The sequence below is a fragment of the Hetaerina americana genome, unplaced genomic scaffold (genome assembly GCF_022747635.1).
Source record: "Hetaerina americana unplaced genomic scaffold, ioHetAmer1.1.p SCAF_28, whole genome shotgun sequence".
Lineage (NCBI taxonomy): Eukaryota > Metazoa > Arthropoda > Insecta > Odonata > Calopterygidae > Hetaerina > Hetaerina americana.
Window position 1 is genome coordinate 4,584,680 of NW_027286852.1, and position 22,973 is coordinate 4,607,652.

General features: G+C 44.3%; 1 protein-coding gene across 2 annotated transcripts in view; it reads left to right on the top strand.

Moving 5' to 3' along the window:
• Positions 1–958: 958 nt before the first annotated feature.
• NaPi-III (Na[+]-dependent inorganic phosphate cotransporter type III) overlaps positions 959–22,973 on the top strand; it is a 222,310-nt gene continuing 200,295 nt past the window's right edge. For both annotated transcript variants that reach the window (XM_071586965.1, XM_071586966.1), the window contains exon 1: positions 959–1,009. The gene's annotated coding sequence lies outside the window, so the exon portion shown is untranslated. The remainder of the gene's footprint in view (positions 1,010–22,973) is intronic.

Here is a 22,973-nt window from a genome sequence, read left to right on the forward strand (position 1 = left end):
ATAATTTCGCGTAAGGCGATACTATTTTATTCCATGAAAACTTAACAAGGGGTGATATACTTTCCGCGTAAAGATGAACCAAAACTTAACTTTTAGATTTCTAGCTCATAGTTCTGAAAAGTACATGTACTTAGCAGTTTTTTTTGATACGCTTTCAGACGAAATTTATGAAGTCATTAATTTAGAATAAGAAAATAATATTACCACCACTGTATAAAAATACTAGGAGAAAATTGACCCATTGATTATCGAGCGCGAGTGATTTGTGAATATGTAATATCTATTTCAGGGAACGGAGAATGGCGAATTTGTAATAATTGCAGTTTTGAAAATGAAGCAGAGAATGGTGTCTCACATTCCGAAAGTTTCTCATATTTTTCTAGTCCACATGTTAAAACGACAAAAGATTGTCCAATACAATAAAAAGTTTTGAATGAAATACTGTCGTAAATATTTTAAGAGTTGAACCTAACATTCTGAACATTTAGGAGGGGAAAATATATGGATTGAGTGATCAATAGTGCCTGAAGGACCAGGATTATTCAACAATTACCCGACGCCGATAACAAGTGTTCGTTTAATATAGAACAACCCGATAACAGGTCGACAATTCTTTCGCAGCCCTCCTAACACCCAGTTCCACCATCATCGTATTAATAAAAATATTTCATTTTATGATGGGAGCAAAACTGTCAAACTTAACTAAAGAAATATGAAAACGTAAATAATCTGATTAGATTCTCTCCGCGGAGGTACTTGTGCCTGCCATACATAAAAATTGCGTAAAAACCCTTAACCCGGCATTTTATGCGACTCTTACGATTGTCTCATTTAGAGAATCGTCGCATCGAATAGAGGGCGCTAGCATCGATCGGATCGCGAACAACGAGGTTCATTCTTTCGTAGTGTTTCGCCTACTGCTTCCCCCTGGCGAGTGGAATTGAAAGTAGTTGGACTGCTCGTCTTGACGTGCCGCGGAGAGGTAAAATTCCAGCCCGAAATAGTAATGGTGAGTAACATTTTTCATTGTTACGCAGAATCCAAGCGAGTATTTCTATTTCAACGATTTGTTAAGCTTGATTAGGTGGAATGATCATTTTTTCTGGCCTGTTACCTTGTTGGAGCAGACGTTGCCCGGTAGTCGCCTTGCCTCCGTAAGCACGTGTTCCAGCTCGTTCGCTTATATCCAGGCCCTGCTCAGTGATCAATAATGCGTTGCTTTACAGAACAAGGACTCAGACTGTGGTTTCAGGTGGCTGATTTTTGTCGCTTCTTTCCTTAATGGAGCTGAAGTCGCTGTCGACGTTCGCCATTTGTATTTTTGTTGACTTAGCTTACATTCCAGTAATGAACGCAGTTGGGCGAACTCAATGGAATACAGAAAGCGCGCAAATCCTTAGGCGTACGGCTTGGTTTACCGGCTTGACGCCATAGTCTCATCTTTCGTTCACTTTTACTCTCTACGTTTTATGTATCACTTATTGTGATCTGAGTTACTTTTAACCGATCCCACTGCCCTCGTTTATTTCCGTTTACATTTTTCTCATATGGCGTCTTTCGTTAGGTGTCTTTGCAACTTATTTTACAGCGAATGGCACCGAAGCCAAGTCTTGTAATGTATTGAAGATAACCGTGCACTTACATCACACCTAAGTACTGAAATGTATGAGAAATTTAGCAGGAGAGAGGGAACTAGAGCATTGCCGCCGGGACGATTACGGAACTGGTCGCGGCGCCAGGAAGTGGGTTACATGTTCGTATCTCTCAAAGTGCTTATGGGGCCATTTATTTCTTAAAGATAAGAAGACTGTCTAAGTCAAGGGAGAAACTGGTGGGAAGGATTCCTTTAGACGGCAGCTTCATAGTGCAGTCCCGTCTATTTGCGTGTGTATGCATACAAAACAATATCACCCGGCCGGCATGGGTGTAATGTACAATTCTTAGTCTGTCGCACATCGACTTGTGTCGTCCCTTGTTTCCCTCCCATCTGTGGCACGCACACATGACAACAGCTCCCCCCCCCCCCACGTCTCCCGAAAGGTAAGGTCCCCTTGTATGATTTTTAGGGAAACCCCTTTCTGCATTCCGCTGAACGAATCTCGCAGTGTTCTGGAAACCGTTATTTGTGCGTGTTTATGTGGAATGGCAGATGTATGGAGCTCTGTTACATCGCATTTAATGTAATAATAATCACCTATTTATTTCAGATACCTTCATGTGGCTTAGCCCCCGGGGTTTCATATTATTTGCCTAGTAATTGACCTTGTAGCTACGACGTCATTTAAAATTAATCTTTTTTGCCAAGAAATTTACGCCGAGGCGAAGGGCGTGACAACCCCCTTTTCCTTCCCGGGATAGTTTAATCTTCCTTTGATGCGAATTATTTATAATGGTCGTTCATTCAATAGTAAATTTGTGAAGAGTTACAACTGAAACAGTGGATTTCTGCATTAAAAACCTGTCGTTAGAAATGCCTGTTGATAATCAGATCGTTAAAATACCCATGCGAATGCTTTTATTTTATCTTGTGGTTGTGGCCAAACACAATTATGTAAACATTTACTATTTATTGTTACAGGTTGTCATCCGTTTAAATGCAAGCTTTGGACAGTCTCTGAAAATTAGTGAACAGCCTTCGCTACGCGGACACAAACGTCTAATAAAAGTACTTTCTCTTCAATCCTATATAAAACGTCTCCTTTTCCAAATCCATTTATTTTCTTACTGCGATTGATTCGAAACCTTTGCCTTTTTACCTCACCCCGACCCTTCCCCACCGTTGCTATACATTTCGACGTAATTTGTTAATATCCCCCAAAAAGGTTTATTGAAATCCTTCCGATCTACGACCTCTCTCGGTCGGTATGCACTTTTGGGTGGTCGATCGCTCGTGCCTTTATCATTCAAATTAATATTCTAGCCAATCAACTGCTTGAACTGCACTCTTCTTAACTTTTTATCAATTCTCCTCATCATCAAATTTCTGCCGAGTACTGTCGATTCCCCCATCTTGGGCATTTCCTCCCTCCGGTGTTATTTGTTTATCTGTTGCCCTAGTTGTTTCAGTATAATTCCACGGAAGCGTAACATGCCAGTGCCCTCCTATCGTTCGATATCATCTCACCTCTTTCCCTTCAAGGATGCCCTAACAGTAAGCTTACTCGTTGCGAGCGTGTTTTGACGTAAGCGGGTTTTTTTCTGCGTCGTCGGCTATGAATGAGTGCGGTCTCAGTGCCGAGACGCGTCGGGCGGGACCTGTATCGGGCAGGGGCGATTCTTGTTTGCGTGCTCACGCGACCTTTTTTGACGGGCCTCGGGCGCATACCTGCGCTGACTTGCGAGAATTTTCGGCATGGGTGACTCCTTATCCTGTTGGCAATGGACCTCGCGATAATGTCCACTCTTTGCGGCAGGATCTACAAGTTGCGCTGTGCATATGGTGAAATGCATATCATGAAATAACCTTTCTTGGAACTACGCTGCTAATGCACGGGAGACGTCTACGAAAAGGAAAAATTGCGAATTAGGTCCATGTGCATTATTACGACCCTTGGGAAGTAAGTGTTTATGCGTTCGTTGGAGTCGTAACGCTCTTGGACGTCAGACCGCTTGGTTGGCGGACCGTGGCAAGCTAACTACTTTTCACAATTTGTGCCAAACGTTTTGTTGGTCGTTATGCGATACTTTTTTATTTGTGGATTTACAACTCTTGTTTCATTTGACGGTTGGTAAATTTGAGCACTTTGTCCATCTTTTGTAGTATTTTTTTCATTATTTTATGAAAATATTCCCTGTGCATTATGTATTCACTCAGCTTCACTATCGCTATCATATTCGCCATAGTGGTTGTCGCAGAACTAACAGAAGCATTATATTTTTTCACATTTGGATCGTCTTGCTCTCCATTGCGACTTCAGGTTTTTATCGTGTCTTGAGTAAAAATCACCTTCAATTTGCAAAAAAATATATTCGCCTGTGGAATTTGTGTTGCTTGGAACCGAAATTGAGTTCCGAAATTGTATAATCGCCTCTTCTGCAGACGGATGTAATTTATAGTACGTATTACGATGCAACCATTTCGGAGTGTAAAAATCATTCGATTTGACCGCAAATGATTTTTACACTCCGTTAAAAGTTACTGTTGCGCAATCTATCGCAGTTTCTTGTTAATTGATTGAGGCTCGAAATTTGAGTTTTAAGCGTCATATGTCAGTGGCATCACCTTTTTCATGTAATTGTCAGCGTTGCATTTAGGGTGGGCGCATATCACGGGAAAAATTAGATGAGTTCAGTGCAAGTTGTTGCGGATAATGAATGGTCATCTCAGCATTTTTGGGCAACCAGCGCAGGCACTTGAACCGCTCCCATCTTGCCATCGGGTATAAAAAAGGCTTAATACAAAGACATTAATTATTAGGTTGAGGGCACCTATAGATTGGAGGTAGCTTTTGCGTAGCCCAGAAAATTTTTACACGCCGTCGTGGCCTCAAAGCACGTTGTAACTAACTCACTCTGCACTCAAGATGAAAAACGCAAGTGTCCGTTCCGTTTAATTTTCTACTGTGGAAATTTTCCACAAACAAAGCATGCACGATTTGCTATGTTAAAACCGCCGAGAATATTTTCTGTCTTTACCCCTAGTTCGTTTCCTAATTACCTTCCACTTTTTAAAAGGCTGCTTTCTCTAAAAAAATTGCATTCTCCTCCCAATACTACTTCTGGCACATATTAGTGAAAACGTCAAATTATAAATAAAATAATCCTTTTTCTCTGATTGTATGCTCTACCTTTAGATATCGGCTTCGTTAATTTCGCCACCATAGTTATTGAGAATTGTAATAATCGCTGATCATATTACAAAGTAAGTATGATTAGTATGTGATATGAATCAATGTAAGCAACGCGAAGGTAATGGAATTTCCCAGAAGGCTTAAGGGAGGCTAAGTTGAAAATTAAAGTTGGAAGATATACTGGAGCAGGTGGAAGTTAACTTATCCGGAAGTGTTTTGGACTAAGATGGTCGAATTAGTAGTGACAAGAGAAGGGGAAATGTTTGTAGCGGAGAAGCCTTTGCAGAGTTGCAGAGGGAGTTGATGACGGGGACCACATGTCAAGACTTGAATGAAATACTGGTGAAAAAGTTGATTATGGGTCGTAATATTATGCGGTGCGGAAACTTGGTCGTTGAGGAAAGATGAAATAAGAAGATTGAAGGGTTTTGAAATGTGGTGACGGAGAAGATGAAGCGGACAGAAAGGAAAACAGTGAGGAAGTGCTGGGTATGATGGGATAGGAGAGGGGAATGCACGGAAGACATTCTAAGGAGACAGGTGAATGCAGAGCGTTTTGATTGGGAATGGGATGTTGAAGACTGTGAGAGAAGGATAGAGAATGTTAGGCAAGCCAGGAAGGGTCGGGAATGGGGGATGGTGGGTATGTATGTTGGACGGAATGGAGGGAGGGAGGGAGGAAGTATGCGGAGGTGAAGAGGGACTTGATGTAGAGTGGAATGTGGAGTTGTGGCGTTTTGCGAAGATTAGAAGGTCCGATACGTTGACTCTCATTTTGCTTCTGCTGAACTCTTGTTCGTTTTGGGATTGATACTGATATGATCGAAGTCATATCTCCAGGTTCCGCCCTCAAATGGGACGGGTATCCTTGTACGTACGCATGTAGTAATCTGAAATATTGAAAGCCTGCGGCCAGAATAGGAGTGCCTTGTAATGTAATAATAATATATCAGTTACAGCATGATGCGGTGAATATGTTGTTGTGTTGTGCCAAGGAGTAATAATTTTGCACGAATGTAGTCTCTCCTCCATTCTGGTACTCCCTAAAACTGTAGGGTGATGCTCGTTGTCTGATACCATTAATGTCAAAACTTGGTCGGTGCTGAGAGTAACGATGGAGTCGTCATCATCCTTTCCAATATTTCAATCCGGAGATTAATTAACCGCAGCTCTCTCTCCATTCTCTTTTTACCTTCTCATAAGGACGACTCTGGTGGCCGATGACTGCCCTCCCGCCCAACTTTGTCCGTTCTCCCTTTGTGAATCCCTTGCTTGTCCTCTTCGCGGTCCTTTCTCGTCTACCGCACCCATTAGAAACCCGTGATTGGCGTCTGCCTTCTAAGTCATTGGTTGGGGTAGATTTGCGACATTGCCAGTGGTAGGCGTATGAAACAGTTCGGCCATGTCTACTTTTGAGATGCTGACGAGATGAGATACTTCGCATGTGCCCCCACCTGTTGGGCCCAATGTGGCGCGTGGACCGAGGCACCCTTAACGCGACTCTCTGGGCGGAGGTACCTTCTAATGTTTTAATCGATGTTTGGAAGATTTGATAAAAAGAAATGTCTATAAATGTTCAATTATTTCCTTGATTTTTAATAAAATAGATTTGACTCTTTGTTTTGAAAGTGGGTACCTTTTTCCTCGGCGAGGGAGCATATTGCGCTCTCCGAATTAGAAATTACATTGGCAGAGATAACGGGCCAAGTCATTTGTATAAATATTCACGTAATCGCGCAGAAGGCAGAAGCATCCAAGGGTTATGCTGTAACGTACGAGGAATTGTAAAACGGTGGCTTTTTGAAAACATCGAGGAAAACTTGCACGCTCTTAATTGTGGATTGCCAGATCAACCTACAGTTACGCCTCGGCTGCTTAAAATGTTCGGAAAGTACGTTTCAGTTGTCATGTTCATGCATTCCTCGCAATTTACAAGGTTTGTATAAATAGTATCGGGAAAAGTTTCGGAAAATCGATTTATTTCAGGTATTGTTGCAACGGCTCAATATTCTAAGTACATTGAGACTTGAGCGTCAAGGCACTTCAGCCAGCGGCTTTTCCACGACCCAAAGGCTTCTCAATGGTAGGCGGAAGGTCCTTAAGGGTACGCGCGCAAGATTCTTTGACGGCACTTGGGGTCCCATGGCTTTGAGGGCGGATTTTAATACTTTTGAGAATAGGAAATAGTAGTCTGATGGTGCCAAGTCGGGACTGTAAGGGGGTTGGGAAATCGTCGCGATATCGTTGCAGATGGTTTTCGCAAGCAGGCACTGTCGACTCTACTCTTGGTCGTCCGTCCAAAGACCTTCGGGAGGACGAGTTTAAAGCAGATCTTTCGCATTTGCCCTATCTTGAGTGATAATAATGGTGTGCACTGTCATCTCATCAATGCCAATACGATCTGCGATCATGCGCACACTTGAAAACCGTGTCTTAATTCAGCACTTCACGTGCACATGTCATGTCATGTTACTGATACTTTTTATACAAACCTTGTATTCCAGACGCCATTACTGCATTCAAGGATATTTTACAAGATGTCCGTCGGACGTAAAGCGTGGCCTGTTTGAGTTTAAAGCTCCAGCACCGACGCTTAAACTGGGGAGTGACACCGAATACATCGATTCAGCAAACGTTTTGGTTGATGATGCGTTTTGATGGACAAGCCGAGGGAGGTGAAACCAAAGACGCCCGTGATCAACGTCGGAAACAGACACTCCTCTGTGGTCATCTTCCTGTTCCCCCAAATGGGAAATGTCTTGCAGAGGACAACTACGAGGGTCCCCTCCCCCCTGCGCTCAGCATGACTGAAGGACCTCGAGGGTGCGCCTCGCCCGCGCGGCCCTGCCCTCGTGGCCCGAGCCAGGGCCCCATCTGGTCAATCTTTGACGTGGTTTGCTCGGAGACGCGGTATCTCTAAAGATCTCTTGCTTCGCCGCCGCGGGGTTGTTGAGTTGCTGCTTTGACGTCCTTTGGCAAACCTTCCGTCCGCCCACCAACTCCGGAAGGGGGCCAGGAATCGGAGGGGCCGTCACCTCGACGCGCGTATTTCTAAATATCACGAATGCGGATTTTCAGATTGCGGAAGCGGGTGTTCGTCCCTTCCTCTCTTCCGAGACCGAAGCGTGCTTTTGCTGTCCACGGGGGGGGGGGGCTTGCTCCCCCTTCCGCCCCCTCCCCTCGCGACGTTATCCTCAATGATCGACACGCATTCGGGGCGTGCCAAGTTTCAGAATCTGCCTTTACTTTGATCCTCTTCCTTCTGCCGAATCTCTGGCTCTGATTGCGCCAACTTTGTTCTTATTCTTGCTAGCGGAGAGCAGTCGTATAAAAGTTTCCTTCAATTGGAAGACCTTGACCCCTTTCCATCCAATGACCTTTATAACTTTCCTTTTTCCCTATTGCCGCTTGATCGAATTTCCACTCCTTAATTGAATCACAAAAGGGTGCGGTGTCTGGGATGCCTAAAAAAGTCGAAAAAAATAAACCTTTTGAATCAACGTGTGAATTGACGGATATGCAAGGGATATATTGTGCACAGGGTGGCCATGGAGTGCGGGGGGAAGATGGGATGTTGAGCCGCCTATGGTTGTTTTCTCCGGTGCTACGACGATCCGAAGATTATTTATTGCAGCCAGGGGTTTCCGATGCTGGCGAAGTCAACGCGAAGAGAGAGAGAGAGAGAGGTTGGGTTGCTTGAGAGTGAAGCCCAAAGTCGGTGGCGAACTCCACCAAAGACTGAATACGGCCACGAGACCGATTGCGAGCAAGTAACTCGAGTGAAAGTTAAAAAGTACTTTGAAGAGAGAGTTCAAGAGTACGTGAATTGGGATAGTCAACTGTATTGATGACAAACGCACCCTGGTCAAGGAGTGGTAGATTCATTTGATGTTCCCAGTTATTACGAATAAGATTCTTTCTTGCCATTAAAAGATCACCTGGTTTCCTATCTTTATTGGTTTCTTCTGTAATAGAAGGGGTTGTGCACTGGACAGTTACATTCGTTAATTTCCGTTTGGAAATAGTTATGTATGCGTAAGGATATCGAGGTATGTTGTATTCCCTACTTGTTAACAACGATTCACATTGCGTAGTTAGTGTACTTATTACTACCGTCTCTTAATATATTTATGCAATGGAGATCATAATTCAGTAATAATAAAAAGTGAAGAAGTGTAAGAGTCCGATTCATAAAAATAAAGTTAAGCGGCATAACAGTTTCAGGTTTATTTTAGTGGAATTTCTTCTTAATTAGTGTAAAGAAGAAACTTTTTGCACTTCCACATAAAGATTGAATACTTCACACGACCATGGCTTCGATGCTGCGATTCGATCATCAGATGACATGCATGGAAAATTTTCCAACCTGGCTCCAGGAGGGGAGTGAGGGGGAGGGGGTAAGTAGGGTGCAGGTGCAGCAACCTATTAGTGGGCTAGGGCAGGGGGAGGGTATGCATTCTATGGTTTCCGGGCTCAACTTTGTGGAAGTTCATGTTCATTAAATGAAGAACACAATGTATCCCTCCACCATTCTTGGAAACAACAGCGGAAAAGAACACATTTTGTTCTTCATTCAACGAGGGGGGGGGGTATTTGTCTGCAATGGTTTGACCTTCATTAAGGGACAGTCGATGGGCATCACTGCCTTGGTGGGGGTGGGGTGGGCGCAGAATGATTTTTGGAGTATTTTAAGAATGTTAGGAGGGGGGGGGGGGAACGGGAGAGGTATAATGTTTCGTTGACCACCTCAAACCTGTCAGACTGCTGAAGGGATTGCCAAATTTCCAACTCCTCCCAAGCATTCAACCTTCATCCTTTTATTGTAGTGTGAAGAATGTCTGCTGTGAAGTTACTGGTGTGATTTTTATCTAAGAGGTGTTTGGAGAATCCCAATGTATTGTCTTTCTTTGTGAAGCATGATCGGTGTTCTTTAACCCTAATATCGAATGTCCTCCCTGTCTGTCCAATATACGAGGTGGCGTTGCAGTCTGCTCAATTGAGTTTATGAACCCCGCTTTGTTGCATTATGCCAATTTTGTCTTTGGATGAACCAATTATGTTTTTTAAAGTGTGTGTGTTGTAAAAAGCTGTTTTGATTTAGTTCTTGGAGAGTATTTGTTGTATCATCTTGTAGATATCTGGGCTATCTGTGTTTGTTTTCTGTTGTACATGTTTTACAATCATTATTTCCCTGTACCCATGGTTGACTGCAATCTCCCCCTTCCTCCCCTCTTGGAGCCAGGCGATGTAAGTTGAAAAATGTTCGGTGTATGTCACCCGATGATGACGCGCAGCATCGAAACCATGGTCGTGTTAAGTATTAATTCTTTTTGTGGAAGTGCAGTTTCTTTTTTTGCCCTCATCAAAGTGGGGAGGCGTTAGAAAATTGAATATAGAAGATTAATAATATGCTGATGACTGGGAAATAAAAAAAAGCACGGGAAAGGAAATATAGATATTATAGGGCTGCTTGAGGTGGTTTGGAATGGAAAGCTGAAGGGGACTACTGGAGCGATAAATGTGGAGCAATATTGAGCGAAGGGGAAGAGAGCCCAGCAAGTGTGTGGTAACAGCATTGAAAAAAGGTAGCAAGAAGAGGGCAAACATTGGGCAAGCTAGTGTTAAAATATTATTAATAGAATTAAAAGCTAAATCAACGAACTAGGGCATTGTTCAAGTCAACATGCCATCAAGTTGCCGTCAATCATAAGGAGGAAGAGATTTGCAGGTTATACGATGAGGTGGAGGACGTATTTGCGGGTGTTCCTGGAGGGAAACATTTGATAGTGATGGGGGATTGGAAGATGTCAATTAGACTCTACTTGTATTATGGTTAGGCACATATTTAAGGATCAGCGCGATCAATTCGCAGTTGCCCGGGAGGGGATACGAAATCAAATTATAATGTAGAACTAATGAAATTTTACGTCGGATCAAAGAGGTTGAAACAGAATAGGTTGAGAAAGCACAATGTAGAGGCTCTTATTGGGACGAAAAAGGAAGGGTATGAGCAGGCTAGAGGGGAAATTATGAGTGAAAAATAGGAGCTGGGTGCTACATGTATAGAAGAAGAAAAATAGGAACAAATCCAAAAAGGGATATTCAGCCGCTAATATGAAATTATAGGAAAAGGACAAAGAGACCAGGGATTACGGACGAAATGATAAGGAAGATAAAGAGGGAAGGAAACGGAAGAATGTAGAAAGAGGGAAAGACAAGGAAGTAAAAAGAGTTAAATAATAATCTAAGGCGGAAGCAAAGAGCGAAATAATCGTGGTGGAAAATTGCATTCCCGCGGAACTACTTAAAGGTGTAGGAAAATGTGCGAGGAAGAGTTTTTATGGGTTTGTTAGGGAGGAATTTGGCCATGAAATGTCGTCATATTAGTGTCAATTAGGGATAGGGGACTAACCAAAAACTGTACATATCTCAGATGGCTCAGGTGAGAGTGGGGAACGGAGAGTCCAGATGGGCAATGTTAGGAAGAGGTGTGAGGCATGGTTGTCCATTGTCACCGGTGCTGTGCAACGGATATGTGGAGGAATTGATTAAAGAGGCAAGGGAAGAACTGGAGGTAGGAAGGAAATTGGGCGGGGAATTCGTAAGATCAGTTGGGTTAGGTTAAGAGGCAAGGGAAAAGTCAGGGCAATTATTTGTCAATGGGATGTAGAAGACTTTGGTGGGGGGGATAATGTAAGTTAAACGAGGAAGAGGCAGGACTAGGATGTAGATGTTGGACAGAATGAAGGGAGGAAGCAGGAACACGAAACAAGCAAATAAGACGAGTGTGGATGGGGGAAGGGAAGGAAGGGGTCGACTTCAGCACACGTACGTCAATTAGCTTGAGGACTGTTTTAGCAAAGGCCAGTCTGATTGAGTTAATAACTATGTACCGCTACCTTTATAGTTAAAGTTTAATGCAAATTGCCCCCAAAAGAAATGGTAATTGTAGTACTGTTGATAATTGGCTCTGTTGACGAATAAGTTAGCCGACCCGGCGATTCTATCGGTAAAGTAGCCTTCGTTGTGCGATGGTCGTTAACTGTTGCCTCGAAGTTACCCTCAATGTTCCATTTGTGATATTTCATCAGCTTGGTTTACCTCTTCATATAGTTCTTAATTAAGTTTAACTCTATAATTGTTCTCAGGAGTCATTCCATCTCTTCACTTAGACTTCGTTCTTATTGCCGTTTTAATCCTCATTGCCCCCGATTGCATTGCGTCATCCGCCGCAATGCTCGAAGGGGCGTTTCTCACCGTCCAGGTGGTTTTTTCAACCTGTCTTTTCTTGTTGCCATTTTTTCACATAAATTCTCCCCTCCCTCCTCTGCGGACATCGTCACTTCCCACTTATGGCGTTCTTTTTCTTTTTTTAGCGTTGCTAATCGTTATATCAATTTGCAAGGGTTTGATGAGTCGTCTACCTTGGTTACAAAATGTTCACTGTGCTCCATGGGTTCCAGACAGATAACCTTCTAATAAAATCTTCTCCTTTGATTTCCAGTGGACGATGATTCAAGGCGTGAGAACTCCCGAGGGGTGTGCCCGACCCCATAGTCGACGTCATCATCATAGCCCCTCCTATTACAGTTTAAATATTGTGCGTGTGGAGAGAGCATTGGCGAAATAGTTGTCAGTTCTGTTTGCCTCCAAACTAGCAACTGTTGCCGGCTATTTTTATTTAGGCAGTATTGTCATTTTTCATCTTCAAATTCCAATGTAAAATATAAGTTTTGTGTGATGAAATGACTGCTGGAAATGTTATGATAAATTGAGAGTTATGTAGGCAGCGAAGTGGTACGGAAGAGGTTATCCATCAACGGAGCAGAAGTGTTACTTTCCCTGTTCGGCGCCAATCAGCTCCCGTTGGATTTGATTCCCTTACTCCACAAAGAGTTTAATACCGGGGCTATGGGCACCCAGCCACCCCAGGCTGCCTTTTGGTCTGAATCACTTCGTTATTAATATTATAGTATTTGCATTCGTATTTATTCCAATGGTCGAGTCTGCGGGGGATGCACGTGGTCTTCGTCCGAGGTCAGCCTTTGACCCCTGATGAGCACAACCAACCTCCCGGCGCATCCCGGGCACACCGGTCACACATTTGCTCCATTTCTCCTTTGAATCGCTCCTCTTGCTCACCCTCGATGGAAATTCAGTGACGAACCGAGGATTGCGATGAATAGTCGAGAAGGGTGATGTCTGGCATATTATTATCAGAGGTGGCCTACCTGTTGTGCTTGGGTAAACTATTGCACAACGCATACGACAACTACAAAGTTTTTATAAAAAGTATAGGAAAATAGATTATATCAGAACTTCCTACTAAGCCTCAAATATTCTTCAATGTGCATATATCCCTTGAGCGTCGTCACACTTTTGCCAGAGCGGCTTTTCCGCGACTCGAAGGCTCCCTGGCAGGCGTAAGGTCCTTAAGGGTAGGCGAGCAAGCTTCTTTTACGGCTTGATTTAGGGTCCTTTCGTGGTGTCATTTGAGGGATGGTTTCAATTTTATAGGGAATGGGAAATAGTCTGCTGTTTACAAGTCGGGGCTGTAATGCGGTTGGGGATTCGTCGCTATTCCGTCGCCGAAGGTCTTCGCAAGCAGACACTCGACTCTGCTCTTGGTCGTCCGTCCAAAGACCTCCGGGACGAGTTTGGCGCCGATCTTTCGCATCACCAAATTTTCAGTAATAATAATGGTGTGCGCAGCCATCTCGTCAATGTCAATACGATCTGCGATCATGCGCACGCTTAGTCTGAATTCAGCACACGTTGTAGGTTGTCGTTGGTGTTTGATGTTGACAACCGTCCAGCGTTTGTTTCATCCTCCACACTCTCTCGGCCATCTTTGAAGAGCTTGTGCCATTGAAAAACTGCACTGGGTGACATAATGTCACCCTTGAGCACTTGGAAAATCACGCACAACGTCTCCGGCGTCGATTTATCCAGTCCAACACCAAATGTGATGGCGTGCCGCTGTTCAATGGTTCGCTGCGTTTAGCGCTCGCACCGAGTGGACAGGGGTCCACTAAAAGCACGATCTTGCCTGAACGAACGCTCGCAGGAAATTGGCGCTTTGCATCACCTTTCCGGCCAACCGTATAGCATTTGTTTTCTTTGGTGGTGGTGAATCAACAGGTTTCCACTGCTTTGACTACTATAAATTGTCGGGGTATAGTAGTAGACCCAAGTTTCATCTGTGGTCACACACCAGTGCAGAAAACCGTGTTGGTTGCTGTTATAACGGGTGAAAAAATGTTCGGAAATTACCTCTCTGAAGAGTCCACCTCTTATAGCTCACCCTTCTAGCAGATAATTTTCTCATATCCAATTCCTCTGTTGAAATGTGACATGCCCGTTCAGATGACATCCCTACAGCTTCAGCGATTTCTCGTACTTTCAATCGGCGATCCTCCATGACCACTTTATGCACTTTTGCAATGATTCCCTGGGGTATTGGCACATCTTGGCTGACCACTACGCGGACCATCATCTATGTTGCGCCGAACAAACTTAAACTCGCTTGTCCATTTAGCAACAGTAAAATATGAAGATGCAGATTCCCCCAGATTGTTCCGAAAGTCGGAATGAATTTCCTTTGCTTTCATACTTTTCTTTACGAAGTATTTGATCACTGCTCGAATCTCAATTTTTTCCATCTTCACAAATCACTTGACGGTAATAACCACTGAGAGGCGTCCGCGCCACAGATCTCTTCCCAGAGAACAGACGCGTTACGTGTTTACTCAAAGAGTTACCATTACTCAAAGACTACCCATTACTACGCGGGAAACTCGTTGAGCTAGCGCTGACATCTGATGGTGATTCCGAGAACGTTTCAAACTAACCTCGTAAAATGTTTTGAAACCTTGGTTTCGGGAAAAATCATTTCACTGGAATTTTGGTTAATTATTTCTGCCGAGTCCATGGATATAAAAGGGATAGCCAAGTTATGATAATGAAGCAAGCTGCTCGATAGGACGCTCGGAACTGTCCCAACTGGGTCATGGTCCCCGCGGGGTTGGGAGACCGTTCGGGTGTCTGGGGTTCGAGAGCCCCGAGGCTCAGGGACTTGTTCGGGGGCGTTTCGTCTAGCCTGCCTCAGACAGCCTTGTCGAGTGTATGTTGTGTGAAGACTTGAGGTTGAAGGTCGTTGCGTTCACCGAATGGGCACATTTCTTTGGGCCGTTCTTATTGATTCAATTGGTGGGCGAGGAATGCGTCCCGTTCTCGCTAAATGCTTTTCGTTTGCCAATGACTTCCATGGGAAGGGGCGTCGGTCGAGGCCCGTTCCCAGTTCGTATCTGAGCGGCAGACCGAAACCAACGGCGAATGAAAAAAACGAAGCGCCGACCTTCCAATTGAAATAACCCGCCCCAACAATCTTTCCGTTGTTCTGGGCCTCCTCAGTTTCACTGCCCTCCGTTCTGTCCTCTACTGAATGGCGACCGTCTTTCACTATTGTGAGGTCAGCACTATATAGAGTATTTAATTCAGCGGCCTTGGCCTCTTATATTTAGTATCATCTTCAGATGATGTCAACCTATCCATGGTCGGAATTAATCCATTTTTACTATAGTTTTATGCATTTTTGGAACTGTGTCCTTCGCAGAAATGCCACTGAATTGCTTCGGTTGGCTCCATCAGCGTCGGGAGTCCCACAACGCAACGTGTGGCCCCTCCGTCCCCGGCGGCGCCGTTGGAGTGGGTCATGGCGGCGCCGGTTTGCCTTCACGGGGGCGGGCGGCCCCCGACTCCCTCCCGGGCCGTTTGGCGTCTGAGGGGGCGATGGGTGGAATGGTAGCGGACTCCTCTGCTCCCGAGGGGGTGGGGTCGAGTCACTCCAGCGCATTGTTATGATGGACCCCCTTTCACGTTCCGAAAGGGTTAACCTGGGCATCCTCCTGAATGTTCCAAGTTCAGGAAACCAACTTAATTTGATTGACGGGAAGGGAAGGTATTAAAAAAATGTCACGAATACACGGGGGCATGTTGATATGTACAGCAGAAAAATTCAAACTTTGCATTAAATTAATTATTTGAATAATTTTTGATAGAGAATCACTCGCTTTAATTTCAGAGGGGGGATTTTAATATCATGTTTACGATCCCTTTGGATCGTAAACATGATCTTAAACCAATCGATAAATGAAAATGGCAGTGAAAACAGTGTCCTAATGTGTATTGAATTCTTAAGTTATTTGCGAGGAAATGAATCGAACAGCAGAGGGCAGGTCTGTCACCGAGCGCCATGAATGACACTGCCAGTGGGCTAACAGTTTATTGAGGGTGATCCGACCCCGCGACAGGGGATTGCCACTCTTGGACCACCCCCCGCACACCCCAGGCTTGGTTTGGGAGGCCAACGATGCCGACGGCGTAAGGAGAGAGGACTTAGTGAATGGAATTTGGAAAAACAAGAAAGTCGGGAAATGCGATAAAAATCTCTGGAACATTTTTTCTCGTCCTCTCTTCGACACGATGCATTACCAAAGGTTTTATGGTGTTTTACAAGGCCTGTCCCGAAAGTAGTTGATTAGGAGTGGATTAAACAAAATGTATCGCCAGACTTGATGCATTCACTCAATAACAGTCTTCCAAGTAGCACCCTCTTGTGTCCTCACACCGCTGTGCCAGTGGGTTTTCCACGCCTCGTACGCCTTCTGGAGGGCGACACCCGGAATGCTGCCAAGCTCCCTCGTCACGGAATGTCGTAACGCTTCCACAGAGCCGTGTTGACGTCATTTCAACACAAATTTGAGGTGAGGGAAGAGGAAGAGATTTGGTGGGGCATTTAAAAAGAATTTTGATCTCTACTCACGTGGTCGAAAAGCGCTTGGCAGATCTGTGTGCGAGTTTCTTTTTGTTCATCCGAGAGCATTCGCGGTACAAAATTTGCTTCCTTAAGCATGTCATGAGTCTCTCCCGGTTTTGCCCTGTTTCATGCAAAATTAAATTGCGTAGAACTGTTCCAGTGTCCGGTTCATGGCGGAGCGTAACGAGGTCACGTTATAGAGGTTTCGCGAACGAAAAATCCGCACTCTGCAAATGCTGGGAGCTAACTAACACCGTCCTCCGGCCTTTCCTGAGACTCCCCTCCCTCGAACCCAGCCAGAGGAACCACAACCCGCGCGTCTACCTGGGAAAAAATATGTCCTGCAACTTTTGGGATGGACCCTGTAAAATGAAGCTGGCTTGGTATTTGTCGTCCGCTTTTCCACTTCTCTCTCGCTAATTACAACAATATAAACGACAGAGTTTGACGATGCATGACTGTCGGCTGCCTCTGTGGTCAGGTAGTAGTGCACGTCTTCACGTGACCCCACATTCGATCTGAGGAGATGGTGCGGGTGCAATTGAATACCAGCATTCGGCGCCTGGGGATCAAACCCCATACTCATCGCGACGCGTGTGCCTCTGGGATCCAATCAGAGATCTGCGAGTCGTGGTGGCTAGGAAGCCTAAAAATTCAGTTTTTCTTATTTCACTTAACTCTAGATTTTTGACTCTTCGCACTTGGCACCATCCTACCAGGTCCAGAGCCATGGGCGTCCCATGGCTCCTCCCTCTTAGTTTACATCTAGGATTCCACTAAATGTCAAAATTCTCTGTCAGTGATTCAGGAAATGCTGTCCTTGCTTTGCTCTAAGTGGTCCTTTTATGAGCGTAATGTTTTCAGTAAACTGAGGGTGAATTTCCCAACTGACTTACATTTAGGTTTTAATTACTTGGTCACACGTGGGAAGTTAATAGTTAGATAGATAGATAATGCGCAAATGGCTGTTGTTATTCGACGATTCAATTTGCGGAAATGACCATTGAGGACTGGTGTGGTTGTATTTGACCTCGAGTCGATGTGACAAACTTGATTTTTAACAAAACTTGGAATGAAGCTACATCTTATAGATTGACCTCAATTAAATAGCTACCATGAAGTAAATTGCAAACTTCTACTAATCTATTTTGTAATCAGGAATTTACTAGTGTAGGTGTATTACAATCGTATTCTACTGTTGTGGGTGGCACAGCTGTGTTTGTAGTTGAGAGTTTTGGAATATTTTGTTTTCATCATTATTTATTATGTTTTTGCCTCTTATTTTTTTGTTGAAAGTATTGCTGAGATATCATCGTTTTAATATACACAAAGAAACTCTTTTTCCCTATGTAGGTCACTGCTCCATAGACGTCATAATGCGTGTATGGTGCAGTGTGTGTGGTGTTTAAGGAAAAGGGCCATTGTCTTGTCATTGGCGCCGCTGCCATCGCGACTCCCTGTTTGGCAGGAACACTATGTCAAAAGACTTTGCAGGGCGGTTTGTGCCCTGAATCACGTACGCACCGAAAAAATTGTGAGCTCTAGTTTTTTGAAATGGAAAAAGAATATTCAGCAATCGGAAAAAATGCAAACATTCAGTTTAAATTAGGCGTAAATGAAGAAAGACCAACTTTGCAGATTCCGCTAAAATTTTTTTTCACAAAAGACTCTCCTTCTCATAAAAATTCTAGTGGAATGTGCTGAGTGAGTCTTTTTTCATGTACGCCTAGTATGAAAGACACCGAGTAACGCCCGAGTCAGTGCCTTATATTAACTTTAAATTACCATTCTTCCCTCGCCCGATTAATGATCACATCAGAATCACTTTCAAGAACCACAAAATTTGCGATAGGAGCATTCGGTGGTCATCAACGAAATGTACGACGGCTCGGTCCAGAAAGTAACTTACGTTTTTGTGCCGCGAGCGAAGTAGTGGGGGGGGGAGTCGACTGGTCACTGCATTGACGCACACACAAGGGCAGTACGCCTCGAGCTGCAGTGTGTGGAAGGCTCGTCGTTTTTCGTTTTTTTAGTTGCGAGTAATAATAAACAATCCTATTGGAAGTTCCGCCAAGTGTAAAATCTGTTCGGTGATGAGATTTTTGCTGGAAATAAACTTCAATGCTTCTGACATTCATAGGAATATTTGTGCTGTGCACTGACTAAGTGATGAGTCACACTGATGTGCGTCAGTGGTGTTGTTAGTTTAAGAGTGAACGGACAAATGTCCAAGAACTGTCCATCCGTCTGTGGTGAACTATGAACTACTCCAGGAAGCCAAAGCTTAAAACCAGTGTGAAGGGTGAGAATTAATCGAGAGAATTCTTTTGAAGAGTAATATGGGAGAGTGGCCGGTGCGTAAGGCTGCGTTCGTATAGAGAGCATTCACAGCACCAACGCAACCATGGAGCCAACTGCTCTCTCTGGTCCACCGCCGTGCCCTCGCATCACTCAATCTTTCTCCGAACATTACTCTGGGTCCCCTGGCAAGACATTTCGCTGCCGACGTTTCGGTGACGGCACGCGAGGCGTCGAGGGCGACGGCAGAGGGGCCGCGAAGAAATCTACGACGCGATGCGACCACAGATTCATTCCAATCATCTCTTCGGCCATCCCCAAGTTCATCCATTTTTCTTCGTTTTCTGTCACGCCGTATCTTGCCTCACTTGTTTCAATCGCCCTCTTTGCTATTCTTGCCGTTCTATATCAATCCCTGGAGTTGACCGGCACGGCTAAACGTGCTCATTCAAATGTCCCCGCTGTTCGTTTCAGAGTTCTCTTTTTTCACGAGGCTTTCTGCTTCCATATTCGGCGCAGCTTGCGCTCGCCCCTTCGATCTTCGACTCCACCGGCCTCTTGCCGTGCAGCGCCACTGCGAAGGAACCGCCGTCCGTACCCTCTCTGCAATTGATTGGTTGGAAATCAATGCGTGTCTCAACGCATCGGCGTCGTCCGTCGCGTATCAATTGAATTGACCTGAGGAGTGAGCCTTGGCGTAATGAGCACAGTGTTTGTATTCGGTTGAAGGAAGGGAGCGGAGAGCACTCGCTCCGCTGCTGGCCTTCATCTACATCCACGCAATACCATGCAAGCCGTCGCAAGGGCGTGTGGCGGGGGGTGTTGCTCCTCGTTGCACTCGATCTATTTCCGAAATTAAACTCACCTGGTCAGGATTCTATACACTCTCAGCATACTCTAGGCGCAGCCTAACTAACGTGCCATAACTAAGTTCCCTGACACTCTCATTACAATACCCAAGTATTCTTTTTATCAATCCTAACTTTTTATATATTCTACTGTTTCAGGCGCCACTTCTTTGGAGTGTTTATTAGCTATACTATAAGACTTTGTACTTATCCACAGACTTAAGGCGGTAGAATAGTACTAAGTCTTTCAGTATGGAACCTAACTTTTTATTTACTATTCCGCAAATTTCACCAAATGTGTTCTCCCCAGGACATCATATCCTGAGTTGTCGTTACCTCCAAGTCCCTCGTCTCCATTGGGAGATGCGTGCGGCGTGAGAGTCTCTTATCCGTGGGACTGCTCTCCCAAAACGCTGCGAGTGGTTTCATTAATTATTACTATTTATTTATGCTTTTTATTATGTTCATGTTGAAGGTAATATCGAAAGCGAGCTTTTGGGTCTTCTTTGGCTTATGCTTCTTTCATCGTGTACCATCCCAGCTTCGATGACCGCCCCGTGGCCTCGATGAATCCATCTTCTTACATTGCAAGACCCCTCAAGAGTCTCAGATTACCCTCAGAGACTGCTTATTCATGGGGCGCACTTGTCTCCTTCGCCGCTAACCCCTCCCCCTCGCGGAGGCGGCATCCGCGACTCATGCGCCCGCAAGCTTTTGAGGCGAGGCCCCCCCGGATTTTATTTTCGTGCAGATAAACATTTTTAATGCCTCAGTTACTCTAGGCTGTTCATCGAGTAGAATCAAGCACTTTGTGTCGGATGGAAAAGCCGCGATGAACGAGTCTTTGCGTATGAACTTTCGGTCAAAATTAGAACTTTTTGGTCTCCTCTCCCTCCTTTGACGAGGGGATTGATGAGCGGCCATTTTGGCAATTCAGCTCGTAATCACATCCTTTGAGTTGATATCGTCAATCTCGGTGGTTGAATTGAGACATGCCGAAGTATATAAGCGTTTTATTCCTATAGTTGCGGCGAAGTTCAATTTTTGGCTTCGTTTAATGGTCCTCCTTAGTACGTTGTCGATACTAGTTTCGTGCTTTCAGTGAGTTCGTATGATTTACGAATATATATGTACATTTCGTTCGGGTTAAAAAAAATGTTGCATGCTAATGCTCTTCACTGCTACGGCACAGTCCGGTGGCGTATTTGAAAACACAACAGCCCTATCGTTCCAGATCATGCCAAAATCAGGGAACGAGTAAGCGTCTTGCGAGCAACGGTGTCTGCTTTCGGTAACGTCATGCGGGTTAGGTTGACGAGTATGGGCCGACACTTAGGGTATGCGGGGTCGGAAAGGATTTGGTCATTTAGATGGACTGCTGCACGTAACGAAGCTTCGAAAATAAATTTTCATTTCTAGCTGGTGGTCCATCCTTTGAGTGTATTTGCGGTTATCGCTTGGCTTGCAGATGGGATTTCGATTTTAATGCACGCCTCTGCCTATCTATCGGAACTTTTGAATTGACGCGCCACATTGTACTCGGCTTTCAACGGGCAATACATTTGATAAACGACATTTCCTGTTTTAAAGGATCCCTTGTCGGGGAAAAATATTTTGAAACGGGAATAAAGTACGCAGCGACTTTATCCTGGAAAAAATGAGTTCCATTAACATGTCTCGAAATATTGGTGTTATGGTACGCGACATCTCAATGTTTCGATTTCTTTGATTGAACGGAGATACGACTGAGTGGCAGTTCCTTCCGTCGCTCGGCTGGTGACTACTTTTGCAAGCATTTAAGCCTTCGAGTGCAGTCAAACGTGTAATCGATGAAAAGTGTTACGCCCGAATCGTGTGTTGGATTCCGGTTTCCAGTGCATAGTCCGGTGGCGGGCGATTTCTTGGAGGTGGTGTGTTTTGAAGCCAGATGAACGGCCAGCGGTCCGGGAGCATTCCTCTGCGCTTTGTATCGGCTCAGCTTGGTCACCGGAACAAGTCGTCGTGCACTGCAGAACTTATTCAGGACGCCAGTCGAATCTATTCACGAATTAGTTCTCGCATGATCGTGTTCGTGACAATTCTTAGTGAAGGCGGCCTTAACTGAAGCCGTTTCACCCGGCAGCCGTGCTGTTCTGAGGCGGCGATGGGGTCGGCCCCTACGAGAATGGAGTCACTCCTGTCTCAAGGCATCCTCAGCACAATTAGTATCCTCTTGGAGTTGTAATAAACAAATAAGAAAGGAACCCAATGTGGCCGGCGGATTTATTTTCAGCTTGTGGCTTTCCTAGTTTAAAAAGTAATATGAATTATCAAATAATATTATTCTTCCAGTTGACGAGGACCGATCATGAGCTTACGGGAAAAATTATTTTCATCGGCCCCAAACATAGTTCTGTCGAACAAATGAATTCCTATTTTGTTTTCTTTTTTCGTTTACGCATGGTCACCGAATGATGTTGTACGATCCGCCACGAAACATTCAGTGAAACATGATATTCAGTTGAACGAATGAAAATATTTCCTGAAAAATTAGTTTGTAGAAAAATGCTAAATGGAATTATTGTGGAATATCTTTTTAACAAATTATTTTAATTTAATGCTATCACAATATTTATAGGAGAATCGATGGCCAAATGAAATAACCAGCGGTGAAGTCAGCATTCAGGTGTATTGAAAGTTATAAACATTTTTTGCCTTAGGGAAAAATGTCGTTTTATGCGTGTTTCAAGTATTTCTTAGCGATTACTATAAAAGTTGTCTCCCCCCCTCCCTACAACATCCAGTTATCAATTGAATCACGTGCGAGCACTCTGATTCAGTCTTTTCGTAAATGAAACACTCTTAGGGATCGAGGAAGGAAGGAGGGCGTTTTCTAATCCATCCCTTAGGTTCGCGGTGGAAACGAATACGCATATTACGAACCTATTGACGAAACATTTGAAAAATGAAAGAAATGTTTCCTTAAAGTCATTGCAATGTCCAGTGCCTTCGGATATTTCTGCTGTGAAAATCGAAAAAAACATTATTGTCTCTTGGGCATTTTTATAACGGCGGGTCCATATAGACAATGTTTAAACCTATTCGCCGCAATAAAGACAGAATTATTAGCTGCGGGCCATGTATTTCACGGTATATGGTCTGTATAAAAAGTATCGGGAAATGTTTCTTTAAAATTAGACTTAATGGGGGAATCCTGCAGTGGCTCAAAATTCTTCAAAT